The 25,269-nt window shown below is 40.2% G+C and overlaps 1 long non-coding RNA gene across 1 annotated transcript in view; it reads left to right on the top strand.

The window, feature by feature from the left end:
• Positions 1-25,269, top strand: part of LOC135227771 (uncharacterized) — an 85,296-nt gene that overhangs the window by 54,418 nt on the left and 5,609 nt on the right. Inside the window, exon 3 of the long non-coding RNA XR_010317921.1 lies at positions 22,641-22,755. This is a non-coding gene — a long non-coding RNA (uncharacterized LOC135227771). The remainder of the gene's footprint in view (positions 1-22,640; positions 22,756-25,269) is intronic.

Genomic DNA, 25,269 nt, shown 5'->3' on the forward strand with positions numbered 1-25,269 from the left:
CTTCAACTGGTTTCCAGAGTTCTGACACTGTTGATTCTGCCAGTTTATGCTTGTTCTTCTTTTTTTTGGACAGAAGTGTGCACTGCTTATGCTGCCATCTTGCTCCATCCTTCAGCCAGCTTTTTCAAAGCATTTTTTAAATCTTTTTTTCATTGAAAAAATCAATATAATAGTGAATTTTTTCTAAACTTCTATACTTTCATAATCCTAACAGAACTTTTTAAAAAAATATTTTATGTATCCATCCCCTACAGTCTTTGTACCCATAATTATCAAGTGTATCTACAAATTTTATTCCACTTTTTTCACTTCTAATTATACTTCCGCATATGTCTACATATCCATTACAGTTGTTGGGAAACTCACTTAATTTCATAAAGCCTCAGTTTCTTCATCATCAAAATGGGGCTAATAATACCTAGAGTAATTGTTATGAGGATTAAATGAAGTAAGGAAGGTAAAATACTCAGCAGAGTGCCTGCCACAAGGTCGGTGTAACCAGAGCCCTCCCTTTACCTTGGGGAATTAAAGTTTCCCCCAAAACTCCAATTTCAAGACCCTTGAAATTTCAAAACACCCCTATAATTCTATGAATTCCTAACAGTCAATTTCCTTAAGCTACTCTCTGGTTCCACATTCATGAGGTGCATCTTGTCTGTTCATATCAAGCCAGTAAAGGAGTAACTTAAATGGAGGTGTGGTATATAAACCAACTATGGTATAATCATTCAATGGAATACTGTTGTTGTTAGGTGCCATCAAGTCGGTTCTGACTCATAGTGACACTATGTACCACAGAACGAAACACTGCCCAGTCCTGCGCCATCCTTACAATCATTGTTATGCTTAAGCCAATGGAATACTAGACAGTGATAAAAAAGAATAAACTATTGCTACATAGAACAATATGAATGAAGCTCACGATCATAATGTTCAGTGAAAGATGATAGACAAAGTAATACATACGCATGATCTTTTTATATAAAGTTCCAAAATAGGCAAAACTATGGTGATAAAAGTCAGAACAGTGGCTACCTTTGGGAGGCATCACTGGAAGGGGTATAAGGGCAGCTTCTAGGGTTCAGGCAATGATCTGGATGGTGATTGTATGGATGTGTTCACCTCGTAAAATTACATCAACCATTTTCCTCTGATTTGTGTTTATTGTACGTTCTACTTGAATTAAAAAGTTTGTTTACAAAATGAGGATTGAAGTGTCACAGGAGAAGATTCCAACACAACATGCATGGCTTGCCCTGACCACTCTACCCTGCCCAACTCTCTTTCTCCTGCTGTCCAAATACATTTTCCCCTTTCTCAGGAAGAACAATTTGCCCAACACTTAGAGTTCTAGGAGAGCTCAGAGGCTACTCTTTTGTCATGTCAAAGAATTTCTTCCCAGAAAAGACAGTATTCTCTGTGACAGGAATTCTAGTGAATGCAGTTTTCTCTCTTCTGATACCCACAACTGGCAAACATATACATATAGTACATACTATTATTTATTTATTTCTCCCTGCAGTAAAATTTTTAGGATATTTATAAGAATTATTCTCTCATTCATATTGAAATGAACTCCTTTGTGTGTGTGTATTTGGGATAAACTTTCAGGAATGGGAGTACACCTTTATGACTTTTTATTCATATGGTCACTTTACTTTCTAAGATGGTTATACCCAGTCACAACACCCAAGGCATTTTTGTACACACTGAACTATTAGTTCTTTCTGGTATGTAGACCAGGAGAAAAGTCTGGTCTCAAGGGCACTGGCCTGGCTAATCTCAGACCATGGTCCTGCAGGAAAAAGTTCCCGAAATATGATGATGCTTCTCAAGTTTGTGAGGTGGTTGTTCATCTCATATATATCATCATCTACATTTACGCATTCCACAAACATTAAGTGCCTGCCAGGGCTTGGCTCTGTGCTATGTGCTAGGATGAGTATTGCAGTGGTGCATAACCAGTATGGTGATCTCCACCTTCTGGCAACGTGACTCATGGATGGAGTGTCCACTTGTGGCAAAGCTGGCTTGTATAAGCAGGAGGAAATCCTCAAATTCCCTGTGTACTATCACTCAAGGAGACTTATCAGACACAAGATGGAGTATAGAATTGCAAAAATTATTCTTACAGATGATGAGTTACTTCTTGGCAAGTGAGTCCTAAGAGACTTTGCTCCTTTCCTCATAGTTACAATTCAAAAATTCTCAGGGTAGATTCTGATGGACCCTTTTTGGATTCTGTATTCAACTTGACAATCACCAAGGCCAAGATAGTGGTATCACATAAGAAGGGACAGCTTCTGCTTGGACAAAATGGTTGTCAGGGAAGGGGAAACACACCCCAAAATAAGGAGAGTATTTTTTCCATCAATCTCTCCTCAGTCCTGTAATCTGGCTTCTGTTCTCCACGACCCTCCCCTTACAAATTGTTCCTGTGACCGGCATAGATGACCTAATCTTACCTGACATCCATATAGAGTTTGATGCCTCCTTTTTTGTAAGTGTGAGCAGTAGAGTGTGGCGGTAAAGAGTGCTGGTTTAGGAGATAAACTACCTGGGCTCAAATCCCAGTTTCTACCTGTGTGACCTTGGACAAGGGACTTAATCTCCCTGAGCTTCAGTTTCCTCAGCTGTATAATGGTGCCAATAAAACTCTACATCACAGGGCTGTTTACGGATTCAATGAGTGAATGAATGTAAGACCAGTCATCTGTATGTGCCATGCATCCCCTCCACCACTGACCACCTCATTCCCCTTGGTGCTGACTTTGTGCCACCAGACATCTTTACAGAATTATTTGGCTCCCTTGGAGGTGGTCTTCAGGAGTTCTTGGGTAGGGCAAAAAGTTAAGCACTTGACTACTAGCAGAAAAGTTGGCAGTTGGAACCTACCTAGAGGCGCCTCAGAAGACAGGTCTTGCAACCTGCTTCCCAAAGGTCACAGCCTTGGAAGCCCTAGGGATCAGCTGTACTCTGCACACATGGGGTCATTATGAATCAGAATTGACTCCATGGCAACTAACAACAAAAACAACAGAGGTGGTCTTCAGAGGGTACACACCTTAGCCAGAGAACACATGTGTCCTCAGTGCCCTTGGCAGTTAAATGTCTCAGAAATATATTCAGTGCTTTTCACGTTCATATTGTTTGGTCTCAAGGAAGACAGATTCTGAGGTGGGATTATTTGAGGGTAAGGAAAGGTCAAATTCCTGGGCCTACAAAGGGGGGCTGGTGCTTGCCCTGAGAGTCCCTGGCTGAGTCAGAAACCAGCAAACTAAGGTCCCTGCTCCAAGCCTCTCAATTCCCAACCAGGAGTAAGGGAGAAGGAAGCTTCTGAAACAACTCCAAGGTTTCAGCCTTGGGTGACTGAGGAGCCAACAGGATAAGGGGCAGATCCAGGGAAGGAACTTGAGCCATGAACTGCTCAAGGAATAGGGAGGTCTGGCAGGCAGTTATGGGTAGCAGGCAGTTGCATATGCAAATCAATGCAAATTCCCAATCTCTGACCACCACTGTCCAGCTGTTAGTGAAGTGAATTCATCCGGAGTGAATGTTTATTTGCCTCTGCCATCACAACCTGAGATCCACTGAAATTTCCTGCCAGATGTTTCTTGTGCCTCACTGGTAGTATAAATTCAGACCTCAAACCTGCATGAGTACCAATCCATGGTTCAAAAGGGGGAGATTGGTGTTTTCTTCTTTCCACCTAGGGCCGATGTTGAAGCATTCAGGTTTCCTTGTTGGCCGTTTCTGCTAGGTGAATTAATTTCTTGTTTCTCCTTCCATTGAAAGTATAGCCCTTTGGTGTCCATACTCCCAACACCCTCCCCCTCTTTCTTCAGTGTGTTAATTGTATGTGTGTTGGTCTCTTGCTACATTATGAGGAAGTCATTCGGTATGGTGGGAAATGCAAGTTTTAGAGAAAAAAAAATTTTTTTTTAATTTAAAATCCAAGCTACCCTGTTAATTCCTTTGAACTCAAACTTGTCATTTGTAAAATGGGGACAACCTCCCTCAGAAGGAGCTAAAACAGGTAAGGCATTATGCCTATCATTTGGCACAAAGAAAGATTTTGTTGATATTAGTGACAGTGAAAAGAAGAGAAAAAAAAAAACTTGTTGTTTTCAAAACTCATAGCTGTTTGTGTAAATGCCCTTAGGAAAATGAGAGAACTTCTCTTAGGAGAGAAGTGACCTTTATCTTAAAAAATCCCCCGGGGTTTTTTTTCCCACTTGGTTGTAAAATTTGAGGCCCCCAGGATATGGTTTAGAAGAAAGAGAATGAATTTAAACTATAAAATAATAATAAAAAAAAGAAAAAAGAGCAAGAGTTAAATCCATCCCAGAAAGGGGGCATAGTGGCCCAGGGCAGTGTACTTAAGTCCAAGGAGGGTAAGCAGAGTGTCTACACAGAAGGACAGCCCAACACAGGGTGTCAAAGCCTGAGTATGCCGAGGAGGACATGCAGGTACTGAGGATGGTGGTAGAGATGGGAGACCCATTACATACATGGGGGTTGATCAAAAAGAATATACTATGGGTAATGAGTGCCACTGTCAGAGAAAGGAGTTACAAATATGGAAGGAGAGAAAAATGAATCCTGTGGTGGTTGGATTGGAATTGTAGACATGAATGCAAACTCACATCTTTCCAGATATAGGTTGTTATATTGGTAGGTGCTGTTGAGTCGGTTCCAACTCATAGCAACAGAAAAACAGAACGAAACACTGCCTGGTTCTGTGCCCTCCTCACAATCATTGTTATGTTTGAGCCCATTGTTGCAGCCACTGTGTCAATCCATCTCACTGAGAGTCATCTCTTTTTTGCTGACCCTCGGCTTACAAAGCATAATGTCCTTGTCCAGGCACTGGTCCCTCCTGACAACATGTCCAAAGTATGTGAGATGAAGTCTCACCATCCTTGATTCCAAGGAGCACTCTGGCTGTATTTCTTCCATGACGGACTTGTTCCTTCTTCTGGTAGTCCATGGTATATTCAATATTCTTCACCAACACCATAATTCAAAAGCATCAATTCTTCTTCGGTCTTCCTTATTCATTGTCCAGCTTTTGCATGCACATGAGGCAATTGAAAATATCATGGTTTGGGTCAGATGCACCTTAGTCCTCAATGTGACATCTTTGCTTTTTAATGCTTTCATGAGGTCTTTTGCACCAGATTTGCTCAATGCAATATGTTGTTTGATTTCCCAACTGCTGCTTCCATGGGCCTTGATTGTTGGATCTAAGTAAAACGAAATCCTTGACAATGTCAATCTTTTCTCCATTTATCATGATGTTGCTTATTGGTCCATTTTTGTGATGATTTTTGTTTTCTTTATGTTGAGGTGTAATCCATACTGAAGGCTATAGTCTTTGATCTTCATCAGCAAGTGCTTCAAGTCCTCTTTGATTTCAGCAAGGAAAGTTGTGTTATCTGCATATCACAAGTTGTTAATGACTCTTCCATCAATCCTGATGCCACATGCTTCTTCATATAGCCCAGCTTCTTGGATTATTTGCTCAGCACACAGATTAAGTATGGTGAAAGGATACAACACTGATGCCACACCTGTCTTGATTTTAAACCATGCAGTACCTCCTTGCTCTGTTTGGATGATTGCATCTTGGTCTACATACAGGTTCCATTTGAGTACAATTAAATGTTCTAGAATTCCCATTCTTTGCAATGTTATCCATAAGTTGTTATGATCCATACAGTCAAATGTCTTTGTATAGTCAATAAAACACAGGTAAACATCTTTCTGGTATTCTCTGCTTTCAGCCAAGATCCATCTGACATTAGCAATGATATCCCTCGTTCCACATCCTCTTCTGAATTCAGCTTGAATTTCTGGCAGTTCCCTGTTGATGTACTGCTACAACCACTTTTGAATGATCTTCAGCAAACTTTTACTTGTGTGTGATATTAATGATATTGTTCAATGATTTCCTCCTTCTGTTGGATTACCCTTCTTAGGAATGGGCACAAATAGGGATCTCTTCCAGTTGGTTGGCCAGGTAGCTGTCCTCCAAATTTCTTGCCATAGATGAGTAAGCACCTCCAGTGCTGCATCCCTTTGTTGAAACATCTCAATTGTTATTCTGCCAGTTCTTGGAGCTTTGTTTTTCACCAATGCCCTCAGTGCAGACTGGACTTCTTCCTTCAAAATCATTGGTCCTTGACTATATGCTACCTCCTGAAATGTTTGAACATCGACAGTTCTTTTTGGTTCGGTGACTCCGTGTATTCCTTCCATCTGCTTTTGATGCTTCCTGTGTCATTCAGTATTCTTCCCACAGAATCCTTCAAAATTGCAACTCAAGGCTTAAATTTTTTCTTCAGTTCTTTCAGTCTGAGAAATGCTGAGCATGTTCTTCCCTTCAGATACATATATCTAGAAATAAAAATAAATGTTTACGCGTGTGGAAAGAGAGAGAGAAAGATTCCCTTGCTCTGTCCCCTGAGAGGTCATGGAAGCAGCAACACCTCAGCAATGAGCACACCTAGTGCCCAGATCTTGGCTTCTAAACAGCATTCTCCACTTGGGAAATGATTGATTCCTGGGCTGGGGCAGGAAAAGTACAAGATGAGTCTAGGATAACTACTTTTGACAAAAAATCAAGGAAGTGCTCTAAGACTGATGGGGAGTACAGGACAGAAGGACACAAAAGCCAGCTGAAGGAGCTTCTATTAGGCAAATCTGGGACACTTATCACCAAAATAAACTATGATAGTAGTAATGGATTATAACCCACTGAATAAAAAAGGAAATTACAAATCCATAGTGATATAAATTAAAAATGAATAAATTGAAAGTTTAATGAGGAACAGTATAGTCACATAGTTTCAAAATAGCTCCCCACAAAATACATATTAATTATGAAGGGAAAAAATAGAAACTTCACAGTAGAAAAGCTTGGCAGACTCCACCTAAATCAAGTGATCAAAGTGAGCATCATCAATAACAGGACAAATTGCTCACTGGTTGTCATGGATTGAATTGTGCTCCTGAAAAATATCTGTCAACTTGACTAGGTCATGATTCCCAGTATTGTGTGATTGTCTACCATTTTGTCATCTGATATGATTTCCCTATGTGTTGTAAATTCTATCACTATAATGTTAATGAGATGGATTTAAAAAAAATGATGTTAATGAGATGGATTAGCGGCAGTTATGTGAATGAGATCCCTAAGATTAGATAGTGTCTTAAGCCAATCTCTTCTGAGATATAAAAGAGAGAAGCAAGCAGAGAGACTGGCAGACCCCACACCACCAAAAAAGACTGACCGGGAGCAGAGTGTGTCCTTTGAACCCAGGGTTCCCGCTCAGGGAACTCCTAGTTCAGGGGAAGATTGATGAAAAGAACCTTCCTTCAGGGCTGACAGAGAGAGAAAGTCTTACCCTGGAGCTGACGCCCTGAATTTGGACTTCTAGTCTCCTAGACTTGAAAAAATAAATTTCTCTTTGCTAAAGCCATCCACTTGCAGTATTTCTGTTAGAGCAGCACTAGATGACCAAGACACTAGTCAAAACCTCTTGCCCAGCATAGGGCCAGGCTCAAGGCAGGTGCTCATTAAGGTTTTGCTGAGTAAACAAAAGGTTGGCATGTATTATATTGAGGGGAGACTGGTTAGGGGAAAGAGACTTCTCTCCAAATGAATGCTTTGAAATCATTGAAGATTTCAGCCCACAGGTGTGACAGCAGAAACTGGAGAGACATTTGGGAGCAGAACTGGCACACAGCAGCTTAGGAATATGCCAAAGAGACAACTGTTTCTAACCAAGCAGAACCCTGTGGAAAGAGACGTTTCCATGAAATGCTTTTTAGGTGATAGTGTTGATTTCTGGTTACAAAACGAAACATATTAATTGCAGACTATTTGAAAAATAAAAGTACAAAGAAGAAAATTTTAATTATACCTATATAATTACAGAAACCCTGGTGATGTGGTGGTTAAGAGCTATGGCTGCTAACCATAAAGTCAGCAGTTGGAATCCACCAGGCAGTCCATGGAAACTCTATGGGGCCGTTTTACTCTGTCCTATAGGGTTCCTGTGAGTTGGAAATGACTCGACAGCAACGGGTTTTTTTTTTAGATATATATAACTATACCTATGATATGCCCTGTAATCCCATCACTCAGCGTAAATCACTTAAACCTTTTGTTATACATTCTTCCAATAAAACAAAAATCCTCTCAACTAGACCAATAAGCAACATCATGATAAACGAAGAAAATACTGATGTTGTCAAGGATTTCATTTCATAATCAATGTCTACCGAAGCAGCACTCAAGATGTCAAAAGTATTGTAGTGGGCAAATCTGCTGCAAAAGACTTCTCTAAAGTGTTAAAAAGCAAAGATGTCACTTTGAGGACTAAGGTGCACCTGACCCAAACCATGATATTTTCAATTGCCTCATGTGCATACAAAAGCTGGACAATGAATCAGGAAGACCAAAGAAGAATTGACGTATCTGAATTATGGTGTTGGTGAAAAATACTGAATATACCATGGACTGCCAGAAGAACGAACAAGTCTGTCTTAGAATAAGTACAGCCAGAATGCTCCTTAGAAGCAAGAATGGTGAGACTTCGTCTTATGTACTTTGGACATTTTATCAAGAGGGATCAATTCCTGGAGAAGGACTTTGTTATGGATTGAACTGCATCCCCAGAAATCTGTGTCAACTTGGCTAGGCATGATTCCCAGTATTGTGTGATTGTCCACCATTTTGTCATCTAATGTGATTTTCCTATGTATTGTAAATCTTGCCTCTATGCTGCTAATGAGGCAGGATTAGAGGCAGTATGCTAATGAGGCAGAACTCAATCTACAAAATCAATCTCTTTTGAGATATAAAAGAGAGAAGTGAGCAGAGAGAGAGATGGGGATCTCATACTGCCAAGAAAGTAGAGCCAGGTGGGAGCCAAGATGGCAGAATAGACAGATGCTTCTGGCGAGTGCTCTTTACAGCAAAGACCCAAAAAAACAAGTGAAACGAGTATATTTGTGACAAGCTGGGAGCCCCAAGCATCAAAGGCAAGCTTAGACAACAAACTGAGGGGCAGGGGGAGAAAGAGACTGTTCAGAAGTGGAGAGGAGTTACCGGACCTGAATCGTGGGGAGCCTTTAGGCACCATTCCTGGAGTGGCAGCGGCGGTGGCAGTGGGCTGGTATTAGCGTTCAGCTGCACTTTCCTCAGGGAAAAGCAGCCAGCCACACAGCCTACTCACACCTCCAGAAACTGAGGAGAACGGCGCTCTCAGTAAAAGCTAAGTACTTGCGTATATTTTACCGCGTACCTCCCCCACCCCCAAGCTGGCTTCAGCAGCTGAATCCCTGGGCCTCAGATAGACCCTGGTGAGCACCTTGAGCCATCCTCTCAGCCTTGGGGAAGGAAAAAATTTGCAATTGGGGGGAAAAGATAATTTGCTAGCTCCATTAACCAGGGGAGCTCAGGACAGAAGTGGCTCCTCTCCAGGCATAAACCGTCCATGGACCTTGAGCACCTTTCCATTCTGCATGGACCTCTGTGGGCCTATTTTGGGAGAATAGGCCCTTGTTGGCAAACTCCAACCATTTCAGCTGTGCAGTGGAGAGGTGGGTGTTTGACATTTGACATTGCTTTGCCTATTAAACAAGGTCCTCACCTACCCACATCAGGCACCTAAGGGCTAGTAGCTCCACTCAGGTCACCCAGCCACCCGTGACAGGGGTCCAAAGCTAACTGGTACCTCCCAGTCCTTACAACCAAAAATATTGGGTGCCCATGGTCCCTCTGCAGAACCCACCCACCAGCACACTCTAAGGAACAGAGACACATTTGCCTCAGAGACACTTAGGGGTCGGTTCTCAGCCCCCTGCCTTGTTCAGAGCATGACCCCCTGCTGTAATCAGATACCGGTATATACGCCAATCACCCCTGCCCCTCTAAGACTGTAGGACAGAGCCTGTACCACACACTTGATGATCAGCTACCTGGAAACCTGAGCTGAATTCATACAAGAAAACTGAATGGACTCCGAGACTGATATACCTGATAACAGCTCTAGCCAGCTGGGGACAGGGCACCAGAGCTCCAAAGGCAAAAATAATCAAGCCAGCTCACTCAAGCAACCCATAGGGGTACACCAAAACAGAACAAAGCAAGCAGCTACAACACAGTAAGCAAGCATAAACTAATACAATTACTTACAGATGTCTCGGAGACAACAGTCAATATCAAGTCACATAAAGAAACAGGCCATGATCACCTCAACAGGCTCTCGAAACAAATAATCCAGGGATCTTCTAGATGAAAGTGCATTCCCGGAATTACCAGATGCAGAATACAGAACCCTTCAAGACATCAGGAAGGAAATGAGGCAATACGCAGAGCAAGCCAAGGAACACACAGATAAATCAACTGAAGAAATTAGAAAGATTATTCAGGAACATAATGAAAAGTTTAATAAGCTGGAAAAATCCACAGACACACAGCAATCAGATATTCAGAAGATTAACAATAAAATTGCAGAAGTAGAAAACTCAGTAGAAAGTCAGAGGAGCAGAATTGAGCAAGTAGAAGCTGGAATTTCTGAACTCAAAGATAAATCACTTCGCACTAATATATTTGAAGAAAAATCAGATAAAAGAATTTAAAAAAATGAAGAAACCTTAAGAATCATGTGGGACTCCATCAAGAGAAATAACCTATGAGTGATTGGAGTACCAGAACAGGAAGGCATAACAGAAAAAACAGAGAAAATTGTTGAGGATTTGTTGGCAGAAAACTTCCCTGATATTGTGAAAGATGAAAAGATATCTATCCAAGATGCTCATCGAACTCCACATAAGGTAGATCTGAAAAGAAAGTCACCAAGACATATTATAATCAAACTTGCCAAAACCAAAGATAAAGAGACAATTTTAAGAGCAGCGAGGGAAAAATGAAAAGTCGCCTACAAAGGAGAGCCAATAAGAATAAGCTCGGACTACTCAGCAGAAACCATGTAGGCAAGAAGACAATGGGATGACATATTTAAAAAATTGAAGGAAAAAAATTGCCTGCCAAGAATCATATATCCAACAAACCTGTCTCTTAAATATGAAGGTGAAATTAAGACATTTCCAGATAAACACAAGTTTAGGGAATTTGTAAAAACCAAACCAAAACTACAAGAAATACTAAAGGGAGTTATCAACCCAAGACTAGAACACTGGGCAGAGCAACCAGAAGTCAACCCAGACAGGGAAATCCAAAAAAAAACAAAGCAAGATTACAAAAAAAAAAAGCCCAAAACAGGGTAACAGCGATGTTATTATATAAAAGAAGACAACATTAAAATAATAAAGAGGGACTAAGAAATGTAATCATACACCTTCCATATGGAGAGGAAGATATGGCAATACAAAGAAATAAAAGTTGGTGTTAAATTTAGAAAAATAGGGGTAAATAATAAGGTAACCACAAAGGAGACAAACTATCCTACTCATCAAAATAAAATACAAGGGAAAAATACAGCCTCAGCAGAAACAAAATCAACGACAACAAATATGAGGAAAGGACGATAGATAAAGAAAATCTACTCACCACCAAGATCAAGTGGGAGAAAGAAACTGTCAACACACAAAAAAAGACATCAAAATGATAGCACTAAATTCATACCTATCCATAATTACCCTGAATATATATGGACTAAATGCACCAATAAAGAGACAGAGAGTGGCAGAATAGATTAAAAAACAAGAAACAAGATCCGTCTATATGCTGCCTACAAGAGACAAGCCTTAGACTTATTCAAAAAAATAATTCACCATGACCAAGTGGGATTCATACCAGGTATGGAGGGATGGCTCAACATTAGAAAAACAATTAATGTAATCCACCACATAAATAAAACAAAAGACAAGAATCACATGATTTTATCAATTGATGCAGAAAACGCATTTGACAAAGTTCAACACTCATTCATGATAAAAAACTCTCAACAAAATAGGAATAGAAGGAAAATTCCTCAACATAATAAAGGGCATTTATACAAAGCCAACAGCCAACATCACCCTAAATGGAGAGAGCCTGAAAACATTCCCACTGAGATCGGAAACCAGACAAGGATGCCCTTCATCACCACTCTTATTGAACATTGTGCTGGAAGTCCTAGCCAGAGCAATTAAGCTACATAAAGAAATAAAGGGCATCCAGATTGGCAAGGAAAAGTATCTCTATTTGCAGATGACATGATCTTATACACAGAAAACCCTAAAGAATCCTCCAGAAAACTACTGAAACTAATGGAAGAGTTCAGCAGAGTATCGGGATACAAGACAAACATACAAAAATCAGTTGGATTCCTCTACACCAACAAAAAGAACATCGAAGAGGAAATCACCAAATCGACGCCATTTACAGTAGACCCCAAGAAGATAAAATACCTAGGAATAAATCTTACCAGAGATGTAAAAGACTTATACAAAGAAAACTACAGTACACTTCTGCAAGAAACCAAAAGAGACTTACATAAGTGGAAGAACATGCCTTGCTCGTGGACAGGAAGGCTTAACATTACAAAAATGTCTATTCTACCAAAAGCGATCTATACATTTAATGCAATTCTGGTCCAAATCCCAACGACATTCTTTAATGAGATGGAGAAACAAATCACCAACTTCATATGCAAGGGAAAGAGGCCCCGGATAAATAAGGCATTACTGAAAAAGAAGAACAAAGCGGGAGGCCTTACTTTACCTGATTTTACAACCAATTATACTGCCACAGTAGTCAAAAGAGCCTGGCACTGGTACAACAACAGATACGTGGACCAGTGGACAGAACTGAGAATCCAGACATAAATCCATCCACATATGAGGAATTGATATTTGACAAAGGCCCCAAAACAGTTAAATGGGGAAAAGACAGTCTTTTTAATAAATGGTGCTGGCATAACTAGATATTCATCTGCAAAAATGTGAAACAAGACCCATACATCACTCCATGCACAAAAACTAACTCGAAATGGATCAAAGACCTAAATAAATCTAAAACGATAAAGATCATGGAAGAAAAAATAGGGACAACATTAGGAGCCCTAATACATGGCATAAACAGTATACAAAACAGTATAAAGAATGTAGAAGAAAAAGTAGATAACCGGGAGCTCCCAAAAATCAAACACCTAAGCTCATCCAAAAACTTAACCAAAAGAGTAAAAAGACTACCTACAGACTGGGAAAAAGGTTTTAGCTCTGACATTTCGGATCAGCGCCAGATCTCTAAAATCTACCATATGATCCAGCAATCCCACTCCTTAGAATATATCCTAGAGAAATAAGAGCCTTTACATGAACAGATACATGCACTTCCATGTTTACTGCAGCACTGTTTACAATAGCAAAAAATGGAAGCAACCAAGGTGCCCATCAATGGATGATTGGGTAAATAAATTATGGTATATTCACACAATGGAATACTACACATTGATAAAGAACAGTGAGGAATCTGTGAACCATTTCATAACATGGAGGAACCTGGAAGGCATTATGCTGAGTGAAATTAGTCACTTGCAAAAGGACAAATATTGTATAAGGCCACTATTATAAGAACTTGAGAAATTGTTTAAACTGAGAAGAAAATATTCTTTTGTGGTTACGAGAGGGGGGAAAGAGGGAGGGGGGAGAGGGGCATTCACTAATTAGATAGTAGATAAGAACTACTTTAGGTGAAGGGAAAGAGAGAACACAATACAGGGGAGGTTAGCACAATTGGACTAAAGCAAAAGCAAAGAAGTTTCCTGAATAAACTGAATGCTTCAAAAGCCAGCATAGCAGGGGCAGGGGTCTGGGGTCCATGGTTTCAGGGGACATCTAAGTCAACTGGCGTAATAAAATCTGTTAAGAAAACAGTCTGCATCTCACTTTGAAGAGTGGCATCCGGGGTCTTAAACGCTAGCAAGCAGCCATCTAAGATGCATCAAATGGTCTCAACCCACTTGGATCAAAGGAGAATGAAGAACACCAAGGACACAAGGTGATTATAAGCCCAAGAGACAGAAAGGGCCACATGAACCAGAGACCACATCATCCTGAGACCAGAAGAACTAGATGGTGCCCAGCTACAACCGATGACTGACCTGACAGGGAACACAACAGAGAACCCCTGAGGGAGCAGGAGAGCAGTGGGATGCACACCCCAAATTCTCATAAGACCAGACTTAACAGTCTGACTGAGCCTGGAAGGACCCAGGTGGTCATGCCCCCAGACCTTCTGTTGGCCCAGGACAGGAACAATTCCTGAAGCCAACTCTTCAGACATGGATTGGACTGGACGATGGGTTGGAGAGGGATGCTGGTGAGGCGTGAGCTTCTTGGATCAGGTGGACACTTGAGACTATGTTGGCATCTCCTGCCTGGAGGAGAGATGAGAGGGTGGAGGGGGTTAGAAGCTGGCGAAATGGACATGAAATGAGAGAGTGGAGGGAGACACCGGGCTGTCTCATTAGGGGGTAGAGTAATTGGGAGTGTGTAGCAAGGTGTGTATGGGTTTTTGTGTGAGAGACTTGATTTGTAAACTTTCACTTAAAGCACAATAAAAATTATTTAAAAAAAAAAAAGAGAGAAAGAAAGTAGAGCCAGGAGCACACGTTCTTTAGACCTGGGGTCCCTGCACTGAGAAGCTCCTATACCAGGGGAAGATTGATGACAAGGACTTTCTCCCACAGCTGACAGAGACAGAAAGCCTTCCCTTGGAGCTGGCACCCTGAATTCGGACTTCTAGCCTCCTAGACTGTAAGAGAATAAATTCATTTGTTAAAGCCATCCACTGGTATTTCTGTTCTAGCAGCACTAGATAACTAAGACAGGCAACATATTTGGTAGAGGGTCAACAAAAAAGAGGAAACACCTCAATGAGATGAATTGACACAGTAGCTCCAATAATGGGCTTAAACAAACCAATGATTGTGTAGATGGCACAGGACCAGGCAGCATTTCACTGTGTTGTACACGGGTCACTATGAGTGGGAACCAACTCGACAGCACCTAACAACAATAACAACATGTATGTACACACACAAGAAGGACCCGGCAGTCTACTTCTGAAAAGCATTAGCCAGTGAAAACCTTATGAATAGCAGCGGAACATTGTCTGATATAGTGCTGGAAGATGAGCCCCCAGGTTGGAAGGCACTCAAAAGATGACTGGGCAAGGGCTGCCTCCTCAAGGTAGAGTCGACCTTAATGACGTGGATGGAGTAAAGCTTTCGGGACCTTCATTTGCTGATGTGGCATGACTCAAAATGAGAAGAAACAGATGCAAACATCCATTAATAATTGGAACCTGGAATGCATGAAGTATGAATCTAGGAAAATTGCAAATCATCAAAAATGAAATGGAATGCATAACCATCGATGTCCTAGGCATTAGTGAGCTGAAATGGACTGGTATTGGCCATTTTGAATTGGACAATCATATAGTCTACTATGCTGGGAATGACAACTCGAAGAGGAATGGCGTTGCATTCATCGCCAAAAAGAATGTTTCAAGATCTACCCTGAAGTACAACGCTGTCAGTGATAGGATAATATCCATATGCCTACAAGGAAGACCAGTTAATACGACTATTATTCAAATTTACACAGCAACCACTAGGGCCAAAGATGAAGAAATAGAAGATTTTTATCAGCTGCTGCAATCTGAAATTCATCGCACATGCAATCAAGATGCATTGATAATTACTGGTGATTGGAATGTGAAAGCTGGAAACAAAGAAGAAGGATCAGTAGTTGGAAAATATGGCCTTGGTGATAGAAACAATGCCAGAGATCAAATGATAGAATTTTGCACGACCAATGACTTCTTCATTGCAAATACCTTCTTTCACCAACATAAAAGGTGACTATACTTGGTTTTTTTTTTTTTTTTTATACACATGGACCTCGCCAGATGGAACACACAGAAATCAAATTGACTACATCTGTGCAAAGAGACGATGGAAAAGCTCAATATCATCAGTCAGAACAAGGCCAGGGGGCCGACTGTGGAACAGACCATCAATTGCTCATATGCAAGTTCAAGCTGAAACTGAAGAAAATCAGAGCAAGTCCACGAGAGCCAAAATATGACCTTGAGTATATCCCACCTGAATTTAGAGACCATCTGGAGAACAGATTTAATACATTGAACACTAGTTACCGAAGACCAGATGAGTTGTGGAAGGACATTATCCATGAAGAAAGCAAGAGGTCACTGAAAAGGCAAGAAAGAAAGAAAAGACTAAGATGGATGTCAGAGGAGACTCTGAAACTTGCTCTTGAGCATCGAGCAGCTAAAGCAAAAGGAAGAATTGATAAAGTGAAAGAACTGAACAGAAGATTTCAAAGGGCCTCTCGAGAAGACAAAGTAAAGTATTATAACGACACGTGCAAAGAGCTGGAGATGGAAAACCAAAAGGGAAGAATATGCTCGGCATTTCTCAAGCTGAAAGAACTGAAGAAAAAATTCAAGCCTCGAGTTGCAATAGTGAAGGATTCCATGAGGAAAATATTAAACAACGCAGGAAGCATCAAAAGAAGATGGAAGGAATACACAGAGTCATTATACCAAAAGGAATTAGTCGATATTCAACCATTTCAAGAGGTGGCATATGAACAGGAACCGATGGTACTGAAGGAAGAAGTCCAAGCTGCTCTGAAGGCATTGGCAAAAAACAAGGCTCCAGGAATTGGTGGAATATCAATTGAGATGTTTCAACAAACAGATGCAGCACTGGAGGTGCTCACTCGTCTATGCCAAGAAATATGGAAGACAGCTTCCTGGCCAACTGACTGGAAGAGATCCATATTTATGCCTATTCCCAAGAAAGGTGATCCAACCAAATGTGGAAATTATAGAACAATATCATTAATATCACACACAAGCAAAATTTTGCTGAAGATCATTCAAAAGTGGCTGCAGCAGTATGTCAACAGGGAACTGCCGGAAATTCAGGCCAGTTTCAGAAGAGGATGTGGAACCAGGGATATCATTGCTGATGTCAGATGGATCCTGGCTGAAAGCAGAGAATACCAGAAGGATGTTTACCTGTGTTTTATTGACTATGCAAAGGCATTTGACTGTGTGGATCATAACAAAATATGGATAACACTGAGAAGAATGGGAATTCCAGAACACTTAATTGTGCTCACGAGGAACCTTTACATAGATCAAGAGGCAGTTGTTTGGACAGAACAAGGGGATACTGATTGGTTTAAAGTCAGGAAAGGTGTGCGTCAGGGTTGTATTCTTTCACCATGCCTATTTAATCTGTATGCTGAACAAATAATCCGAGAATCTGGACTATATGAAGAAGAATGGGGCATCAGGATTGGAGGAAGACTCATTAACAACCTGCGTTATGCAGATGACACAACCTTGCTTGCTGAAAGTGCAGAAGACATGAAGCACTTACTAATGAAGATCAAAGACCACAGCCTTCAGTATGGATTACACCTCAGCATAAAGAAAACAAAAATCCTCATGACTGGACCGATGAGCAACATCATGATAAACGGAGAAAAGATTGAAGTTGTCAAGGATTTCATTTTACTTGGATCCACAGTCAACAGCCATGGAAGCAGCAGTCAAGAAATCAAAAGACACATTGCACTGGGCAAATCTGCTGCAAAGGACCTCTTCAAAGTGTTGAAGAGCAAAGATGTCACCCTGAAGACTAAGGTGCACCTGACCCAAGCCATGGTATTTTCAATCGCATCATATGCATGTGAAAGCTGGACAATGAATAAGGAAGACCGAAGAAGAGTTGACGCTTTTTAATTGTGGTGTTGGCGAAGAATATTGAATATACCATGGACTGCCAAAAGAACGAACAAATCTGTCTTGGAAGAAGTGCAGCCAGAATGCTCCTTAGAAGCAAGGATTGCAAGGCTGCATCTTCCATATTTTGGACATGTTGTCAGAAGGGATCAGTCCCTGGAGAAGGACATCATGCTTGGCAGAGTACAGGGTCAGCGGAAAAGAGGAAGACCCTCAACAAGGTGGATTGACACAGTGGCTGCAACAATGAGCTCCAGCATAACAACGATTGTAAGTATGGTGCAGGACCACGCAGTGTTTCGTTCTGTTGTGCATAGGGTCGCTATAAGTCGGAAGCGACTCGATAGCACCTGACAACAACAACATGTACACACACACACACACATAACTAAAGTAAAATTTATTTGAGGTACAAATCTAGTGAAGTATACCTATATTAAACGTAGGTTCAAAAAGTTCTGATTAATGTATATACCCATGTAATCAACACCCTAATCGAGATATGGAACATTTCCATCACCCCAGAAATTTCTTTGTGCCCTCTTCCACTCCACTCCTGCCCCACAGAGGCTATTCAATTTTTATCACATAGGTTTGTTTTGCCTGCTTTTGAACTTCATATAAATGAGGCCATAAAGCATGTACTACTTTATACCTGGCTTAATTTGCTCAAGATAATGTTTTTGAGATTCACTCATGTTTTTGTATGTATTACAATTTGTCCTTTTTATTGCTGGTAGTATTTCACTGAATGACTATACCACAATTGTTCACCCATTGTCCTGTTAATAGCCATTTGGGTTGTTTTCATTTTGGGGGCTATTATAAATAAAGTTTTCGTGAACCTTTTTACACAGTCTTTTTTTGGGTATATGTTTTCATTGCCCTTGAGTAAATTTACCTCAGGTAAATACCTAGAAGTAAAATTATTAGGAGAAACCTTCAAGTGGATTTCCAAAGTTGTTGTACCATTTTGTGCTCCAAATGCTTATCAGCGTTTGGGGTCGTGATGCTTTTACTTTTAGCCATTTCAGTGGGTTTGAAATGGTATCACTTTGTGATTGTAATATGTATTTCTCTGATAATTATGCTGAGTACCTTTTCATGTGCTTATTTCCCATTCATATATCTTCTTTTGTGTTGTGTTCAAAACTTTTGCCCATTAAAAAAAAAATTGGATTGTTTGTATTTTTGTTATTGATTTGTAAGTGTTCTCCCTATATTCTAGATACAAGTCTTTTGCCAGGTACATGCATTACAAATATTTTTCCCATTCAGTAACTTGCTTATTCATTTTTTTAATGATGTCTTTCAATGAACAAATGATATTACTTTTACTGGAAATGAATTTATCTTTTTTTTTCTTTTATGAGTATTGCTTTTTCTGTCCCATCTAAGAGTATTTTGCCTGACCCCTGAAAGATACTCTTCTTTGTTTTTCTCTAAACACTCTAGAATTTTAGCTTTTACATATAGGTCTATACCTTAAATTAATTTTTGTGTGTGATATGAGGTAATGATTGAGGTCCATTTTTTTTTCCGGTTTAATTTGTCTAGTTGTTCCAGAACCACTTGTTGAAAGAATTTTTCTTTCCCTATTGAATATCCTTGACGCCTTTGTCAGAAATCAATAGACCACGTATGTATAGGTCTATCTATTCTGGGCTCTCTATTCTGTTTAGTTAATCTATTTATGTATCATTACCTAAATAACACTTCATCATGATTACTGTAGATTCATAATAGGTACTGAAATCAGGTAATGTGAGGATTCCAGCTTCCCTTTCCCCCTCCCCAAGACAGTTCTGTCCTTTGTATTTCTATATACACTATAGGATCAACTTGTCAATTTCTACAAAGGCCTATTAAAATTGTAATTGGAATCATGCTGAATGTTTAGATCATTTTGAGTAAACTTGGCATGATGATGATATTAAATCTTCCAATCCATGAGATGTATTTTTCCATTCTCTAAATCTTTAATTTCTCTCAATAATCTTTTATAGTTTTTGATGCAAAAGTATTGAACTTCTTTTATTAAACTAATTCCTGAACATTTTATGTTTTTGAGTTTTATTTTCCAGTTGTTTGAAGCTATTATGTTGAAACATAATTTATTTCATATCTTGGCCTTGTATCCTGTCATCTGCAAATAAGGGCAGTTGACTTCTTTATTTCTAATCTTTAATCCTTTTATTTTCTTCTCTTATTGCATTGGCTAAGACTTCTAGTTTTAAAATAAAAAGTTGCCATTGAGTCAATTCCAAAGGTTGAATAGAAGCTCTGGGAGTACTAGAAGGGGACAACTCTTCCTTTTTCCTGATCTTAGGAGAGAAATGTTCAATATTTCACCATTACGTGATTTTAGCTATAGGTTTTTCACAGATGCCCTTTATAAGATTGAGGAAGTTCCCTTCCATTTCTAAATTTCTGAGAGATTTTATCATGAATGGATGCTGAATTTTGTCATGTGATTATTCTGCTTCTACTGAGTTGGCTATTATAGCTTTTCTGTTATTGTGAATTTCATTGATTGATTAATTTTCAAATATTAAACCAACTTTACATTCCTGGAATAAACTCCACTTGGTTATGATATATTATCCATTTTTCTGTATTGCCAAACTGAACTTGCAAATATTTTCTTGAAGATTTTTGTGTCTATGTTCACAAGGTATTCTGGTTTGACATTTTCTTTTCTTTAAATGTCTTGGTCAGGTTTTGGTATTACGGCTATGCTGACCTCATAAAATGAATTGAGAAAATTTCCTTTTTCTCTTTTTTAAGGCATTTGTGTAAAATTGCTATTAAATTATTTTTTTCCTTAAATGTTTAACAGAAGTCATAAGTAAATCATCTGGGCCTGGAATTTTTTTATGGAAAGTTTTTTTTATAATAAATTCAATTTCTTTATAAGATGAAGGTTACTTATATTTTCTATTTGTTCCTGTGTCAATTTGGTAAGTTGCATTTTTCAAAGAATTTGTCCATTTCATCTAAGTTATCAAATTTATTGCCATAAATGCTTTCATAACATTTCCTTGTTTTCATTACAACACCTGTACAATTGAAATGATATCTTCACTTTCACCCCGTATATTGGTTTTTTTCTTGATAAAACTTGCTATGGGTTTATCAATTTTACAAAACTTTTCAAAGAACCCATTTTTTGGCTTTGGTAAAAATCTTTATAGTTGTTTTCTAATATATTCATTTCTGCTTTTATGTTTGTTACTTCTTTCATTTAACTGTCTTTGGGTTTAATTTGCTTTTTCTTTCTATTTTTTTAAGATGGAAATTTAGATAATTTATTTTAAACCTTTCTTCTTTTCTAATGTAATTTGAAAGCTATTAATTTTCCACTAAGTACTGTGCCCCACAAATTTTGATATTCAGTTTGGAATGTTTTCTAATTTCCTTTGGAATTTATTCTTTGATTCATAGTTATTTAGAAATGTGTTGTTTAATTTCCATACATTTATGATTTTATGGGTATTTTATTGTTATTGATTTCTAATTTAATTCCATTGTGGTCAGAGAACATACACTGTAAGATTTCAATCTTTTAAAATGTATTGATATAAAACAAAGATGTAACTTACCTTATAGAAAAGTGGAAAGTGGCCATTAGAGAGGTATAGATAAAGTGCCATGGAAGTTCAAGGACCCATTAAAAAAAAAACCAACTGCCGTTGAGTCAATTCTGACTCATAGTGACCCTATAGGACGGAGTAGAACTGCCCCGTATATAGCTCCCAAGGAGCACCTGGCGGATTTGAACTGCTGACCTTTTGCTTAGCAGCCGTAGCACTCAACCACTATGGCACCAGGGTTTCCAAGTTCAAGGAAGCAGAGATAAATTCTAGCTGGGGTCAGTCATAGAAGGCTTATGGAAGGGAGTGATATTTGAGGTAGATCTTGAAGGAGGAATAGGATCAAGAGATGAGATGGACAGAAGACTGCTCAGGCAGGAAGAACTACAATTAGACTCAACTTTCCCTTAAAAGGGAAACACTATGTGGTGGCATAGTGATTAAGAGCTGTGGCTGCTAACCAAAAGGCTGGCAGGTCGAATCCACCAGGCACTCCTTGGAAACACCAGGGGCTCCTTGGAAACCCATAGGGTCACTATGAGTCAGAATCGACTCGATGGCAACAGGTTTGTTTTTGTTTTTTCCTTAAAAGGAGAAATCATGATTATCTTTTATGAAACCCAAGACCTCAAAGTGCTACTGGGCAAGTGACTACAGACCCATGGCGCAATACTCTCCTCTGTGCTGCCTCTAAATATCTACTTCCAAACAAGCACTTAGATATTTTGAACTCTGGGTCTGGCCACCTCCTATTTTAGACACTGAAGCATCACTGTATACTTTAAGTTAGAAATGATATGGACCAGTTTTCATAACTTGAAAAGTGTTTGACTTTTTATTTTTACAACATTTGGATTTCTTTTTGTCTGCAGATCTGGGAGAACGGCTAGTAGGATTCATTGGATAGCATATTCTCAGTCACAGATTCTCCCTTCTGAGACATTTAGAATTCACAATGACATCACTGGAGAAAAGCTTCATTTTGTCTCCATAAATCACATGGCAAGAGTCACTCTTAGAAGTGTTATAACCAGGAGGCAAGTTCTTCCTGAGGATCTATGTCATCTGAAAATATCTCCTTGTCAGAGCCCTCTGGGTGAATGATTCAAATACGCTTAAACCTAAGATCATTACTCTTCAGTCAAGCACATGTAGGTCACAATTCAAATTTGTAGGTCTCTTTGGGGATTTCTAGCCACCATCCCAGAGTGTCAGGGCAAAGATGGTATTCTCTTCTCTCTTCCCAGAGCAGCACTCACAGAAGTCCATTAAGTGAATGAGCAAGGCTTGGCTGAGACTCTCTCCTCCCTGAGCTCTGGCATATAGCAGGAGTGTCCTTTACCCTGAACTTCCTCCTGAGAGGTGAGACTGTTGCCCTGACTTTTGGTGTTTCCTGGGGGTTGAGTTCCCAACGTGGAAGGCTTGGCTTGGAATGTTTTCTCAGATCTAGCCTTACATGCCAACACCCACATTCCCACCTAAACTTGATACACTTGCCAGCCCCGCCAAATGTCATGGGCTCATCTTTGTCACAGATGACCCAGGAGGAAGGGTGTGAAGGGCCAACCCAGAACAAATATAAGCCTTTGATACCTGAGTCTCAAGACATTGAGAAGACACACCAAGTAAAAGGTTGCTATCAAGACCTTCCATTCCAGATTACTGTGGTTGTTGTTAGGTGCCATCGAGTCAGCTCCGACTCATAGTGGCCCTATTTCAACAGAATGTAACACTGCCCAGTCCTGAGCCATACTCATGATCATTGCTATGCTTGAGCCCGTTGTTGCAGCCATTGTGTCTGTCCATCTCATTGAGGGTCTTCCTCTTTTTGGCTGACCCTTCCCTTTACCAAGCATGGTATCCTTCTCCAGGGACTCATCCCTCTTGATAACATGTCCAAAATATGTGAGATGAACTCTCATCATCCTACTTTCAAAGGAGCATTCTGGCTGTACTTCCAAGACAGATTTGTTTGTTCTTCTCGGAGTCCATGGTGTTTTCAATATTCTTTGCCAATACCACAACTCAAAGGCGTCAGTTCTCGTTTGGTCTTCCTTACTCATTGTGCAGCTTTCGCATGCATATGAGGAAATTGAAAATACCATGGTTTGGGTCAGGCGTACGTTGGTCCTCAAAGTGATATCTTTGCTTTTTTAACACTTTAAAAAGGTCTTTTGCAGCAGATTTTCCCAATGCAATGCATCATTTGATTTCTTGACTGCTGCTTCCATGGGTGTTGATGTAATTTAATGTAATTCCTGGCAAGTAAAGGAAAACCCAAAGTCAGGCTTAGGGTCAGTCCTCAGTGGGTCTAATGAAATGTTTTTGAAAAGATCAACTCACTGTTCATTTGGACTTGTGGAAGCCCAGTGTCCTTTGCCCTGAGGCTCGTATAGGATCCATTAGTATGCGTGCCCATGTGTGACACATTTTAGCCACATGTTTACAATGAAATCTGCCCCAAGGACTCCACCCGAACTGAGTGATCACTCCCTGGCTTTCACAACACCAAGTCTGCAAGGGTTCTCTATCCAGGTTGGTGATGAAGATGAAACTCTCCCTAGAGTATCTCTTTTCAGAAGCGTCCTTCCTCTAGGATCAACCGTCTACAGTGATGGCATGTAGGGGTGAAGCTTTCAAGACTGGACGGCCTTGACAAAGCCTCTCAGGCCAGTGCTTAACATTGAGCAGTGACTCAGCATCTGGTCCTTTATCCTCCACGTGAGGAAGGCAGAAACTACAGGGAACCAACAAGTGAGGGGCCCTCCAAGGCTGTTTGCCCTGGAGGAGTTTTAGAGAGCTTACTGATAAGTACTTCAAACTAGAGCCTGGTGCCTTCTTCTTGATAGGTTGCTTTACATTGCCAGTCCCCATGCCAATGAGTCAATAACTATTCTACTGCCTCTTCCCAGCTTTTCTCTCTCTGTACAGTGGGTTAGTATTTGAGGAGTACAAAATTAGAAGACTTTGGGGCTGAGACCAGAAACTAGAAAGAGGTCCAAAAGAAAATACTCACTACCTAGTTAGGCCCTATGGTTTACGTTCATCAAGGAAAAGGAGGAGAGGATGCTGGTAACCAGAAAGGTGAAGGAAGCCTCCTTACAAGTGCTTCCTACAGTTTCTGATAATGCATTTATAAGCTAAGCCAAATGCACCAGGTAGACATGTTCCAAATGTAATGGGTTCGAAAGGCTGGGGTACAGTCAGTGTCATACTTTAACAAGTTGTTTCCAGCATCTTCCCAGAATGTGCCCAGTGCAATAACTATTACAACAACTTCACTGAAACAGGAGTGCCCTGGAGTGCTCCACCCTCTACTTTGGGGGTTAAGCTTTGTGCATTAGCATACATTCCTGACACTTACTAGGACTCCCTCCTTGTGTATAAGATGCTTGGGCTCCAACAAAATTGGTTTGCATTTAAATGCCAAACTGTGATTATATAACTTTGATTCAATTAACCGGTCTGACTTGATTTGTGTCTTGCTCAGGAACCAGCCAAATTGTCATCTAAATAATAATTAGAACTAGACAAACCAGCCCCGCTGGTCTCCAGTGTTGAGAATTGAAGGAACTTCCGAGTCATCACACAAACTTGATGGATCTAAAGACCCAACTCCCAGGACTGTGCTCACCTGTGCTTTTGAGGCCCTGGGCTGTGGGTCTGGGATTCCACAGCAATGGCCAGTGAGAGCTCCAACCATTGCTCCCTATTTCCAACTTAGCAACAAGAAAATGGAGTCCAGGAGAGGTGGTGTTAGTGGCCCAGGTTTGTTCCATCAGCTGAGAGCAGAGCAAGCACTTCAGTTTAGCAAAAAAGGGCCGTGGAATTCACCTGGTCCAAACTCCCACCCAGTTTAGGAACCCCTGACTGTCA

The sequence above is a fragment of the Loxodonta africana genome, chromosome 15, assembly GCF_030014295.1.
Source record: "Loxodonta africana isolate mLoxAfr1 chromosome 15, mLoxAfr1.hap2, whole genome shotgun sequence".
NCBI classification, from domain to species: domain Eukaryota; kingdom Metazoa; phylum Chordata; class Mammalia; order Proboscidea; family Elephantidae; genus Loxodonta; species Loxodonta africana.